The sequence below is a fragment of the Mus musculus genome, chromosome 16, assembly GCF_000001635.26.
Source record: "Mus musculus strain C57BL/6J chromosome 16, GRCm38.p6 C57BL/6J".
NCBI classification, from domain to species: domain Eukaryota; kingdom Metazoa; phylum Chordata; class Mammalia; order Rodentia; family Muridae; genus Mus; species Mus musculus.
The window spans coordinates 44,393,659-44,396,574 of NC_000082.6; the positions used below are offsets into that span (position 1 = coordinate 44,393,659).

A 2,916-nucleotide genomic window follows, 5' to 3' on the forward strand; every position below is an offset into this window, starting at 1 on the left:
CCCGATACCAAATGCCTGGACTTGTTTCCAACTTTAACCTGTTACAAATAAACATACTATGAAGGAGATTAAATATTTCATTTGTCTTAGATGCAAAACTAGAGATGAATTACTGCCTTACATAAGAATGCATGATTAAATTTCAAGAAATTAAGTGGTTTTCTGACATCCCATTTATACTCTCACTAGTCACACATACCTTCTCTTGTTACTACTAATCCTATCTAGTATTTGGTCAGTCTTTTTTTTCTTTCTCGGTGGCTGAGTTGTTGCATCTTAATTTGTATTTCATCCCTGATAGTGATGCCTTACCTATTTGGTCTGTTCATTGGTATTTGTATGCCTTCTTTCATAAAGTAGCTTCAAAACTTTTTGTTCAGTTTTTGTTGGGTTATTTGCCTTTTTATTAAAGGCATGAGCCGGGCGATGGTGGTGCACGCCTTTAATCCCATTACTTGGGAGGCAGAGGCAGGCGAATTTCTGAGTTCGAGGCCAGCCTGGTCTACAGAGTGAGTCCCAGGACAGCAAGGGCTACACAGAGAAACCCTGCCTTGAAAAACAAAAACAAAAACAAAAACAAAAACAACAAAACAAAACAGGAATGAGCTCGTCATATATTTTATATACAAGTCCTTTGTCCAATACATACCTTGCAGATTAAAAACAAAAACCCAAAATTAATCCTCTTGCTGCTGCCCACCTCCTACAGCAAGAATTCACAACACAACCCTTATTTACTTTTTAAAAAACACAGGTAAGCTTTAGAAAATACTCGTCTTCGATGTTGATGTATCTGGAAGCTGCCTTCTGCAGCCAAGACCACACCATTTTAAGTTTTGTTTTTAATTGGCAAATAATTGCCTTAGGACCCTTTGGCCGGTTTGGAAAGTTGGGCAAGTACCCAAATACTCTGTCATCTGGTTCATAAATTGTTGGAATGCTGGGCTTCTGTTTCCTGAGGGTGGGGGGTGTCGCAGTAGCTTCTTCCCCAGGGCACACGGACGACTCTGTGGCAACACCTCAGTTTAGGCAAAAACCTTGGGGGATGCTGCGCATGCGCCTAATAGCCTGCTGTTCCCCTCCCCCAACATCACTACCAGCAGGCGGAGGGACGTTGCTATGGCAACCGCAGTAAACGGAGTCCTTGGGCGGGTGTGACTAGAAACCAGCTGCTGTAGCGAACACCTCCGGTAAGTGGGCTCTTAGCCTGGGCCGGGCTGTCCCCATAAGTCTCCCTTAAATCTGGTAGCGACTCAGAGAGCAGTGAACTCCACCTTCTAGGTGGAACTAGTATGGTCCAATTTCTCTGGAACACTTCCCCGGTCCTCCTGTGGTAATTCAACGCAAACATCAGAAGCAACCAGTGCGGGTTAGACATGCACAGCTCCAGCCTGCAGGGAACTGGTGATGCAGGTTAAGAAGCAACCAGGTAGCCAGAGAAGTTAGGTCACCACAGAGGGAAGAAGAAAGCCTGCTGGAAATGTGCCTGGGTCAACAAAGCCACCCCTGCCCACCCTTAGCTGTGAGCCTTCTCAGTGGGCCCTTCTACACTATTTTCCTTATCTGGGGGGGGGGGGGGAATGGCTGTGTTTGCCTCCTAGGGTTCTTGTTAAGATTTAAATGCAGGCCAAGTGTCTCAGGAGTGCAGCTGAACGCTGGTAATAGGCAAAGGCGGTAGGGAGCGAGTGTACAGGGTATTCGTTAGTCATGAGTAGTCTTACTTGCCTGCTTAGTAAGACACCAGAGAAAAGGGGCCAAAGGGGAGTAGGAACAGAGTGGGTGTGAGATGCAGCAGCGATCTGCAACCTCACCACGAAGGGCTTTTGCACCGTGATGAGGGTTTGTATTGCATTCTTCTGTGATGGCAACAGAGTCAGTCACTCGATGACGAAGCTGTAACATAGTGGTGCTCTGGTAGCTCTCTCAGGAATACAAAGGGCAAGGCAGAAAACAGATTAAAAGATTGGCAAGGTGGCTCGATGGGTTAAGGCACTCGCCACCAAGCCGGACAACCTGAGTCCCATCCCTGTCACCTGCATGGCGGAAGGAAAGAATGTCCACAAATTTGTCTTGTGACCTCCACACATGTACCCACCTACCCACAAAGAAGATATAAATAAATGTAACGAAAAGCTGAAAATTTAAAGGTTTTGTTTACTCTTGTTTTATGTGTACGAGTCTTTGTCTGAATGTATATCCGTGTACCACATGTGTGCAGTGCTCACAGAGGCTATAAGAAAGTATTGACTGCTCTAGGACTGGAGTAAAGATGGTTTTGAGCTGCCACAGGAGTGCTGGAAACTTGACCCTGGTACTCTGGAATAACAGCCAGTGCTCTTAACTGCTGGGGTATCTCTCCTCTCCAGCTCCCATGAAAAGAAAATTTAAAGATAAAATGGATTAGAGAAACAGAGTAGGAGCAGAGGGTATCTGCAGTGACAGGGACAGTGAGCCTGGTACTTAAAGAGGTGAGGACAAGGGTGAAAGCATAAGTCTTCATAGCTGGCCATTTGGCAACGCGTCTTGGAAATAGATTGCATGAGGTGGGTGATAGGGAAGGACGAAATATCTAACTGCTCTTCTTTCTCACTTGCAAAATTGTGATATTAGCATCTGCCTTGTATTTTAAAAGCAAGTGAGATCATGTGTGCAGAGAATTTTAGACTTGTGTTTGCCATCAGATAAGAACCCCAACAACAAGCAAGCAAGCAAGCAAACAAGCAAGCAAGCAAGCAAGCAAGCAAGCAAGCAAGCAAAAAGACCCTACCACAAGCTATTTTTTTTCCTACCACTATATTTGACAAAGTAAATTCAAACTTGAGTTGGTTTCCAACATCAGTTACTGGTTATTAGCTTTGACCAGCTCCAGCACACTGCAGAGATTGTTTGAGATTTGGGGAGCGAGGATTGGACCCT

At 45.1% G+C, this 2,916-nt stretch overlaps 1 protein-coding gene across 12 annotated transcripts in view; it reads left to right on the forward strand.

Moving 5' to 3' along the window:
- The first annotated feature begins 1,083 nt into the window (after positions 1 to 1,083).
- Positions 1,084 to 2,916, forward strand: part of Cfap44 (cilia and flagella associated protein 44) — an 87,953-nt gene continuing 86,120 nt past the window's right edge. For 7 of the 12 annotated variants that reach the window (XR_003951775.1, XR_003951774.1, XR_003951772.1 and 4 more), the window contains exon 1: positions 1,084 to 1,190. The gene's annotated coding sequence lies outside the window, so the exon portion shown is untranslated. The remainder of the gene's footprint in view (positions 1,191 to 2,916) is intronic. The other 5 variants (XM_006521963.3, XM_006521964.3, XM_030249037.1 and 2 more) reach the window with 3 other exon arrangements.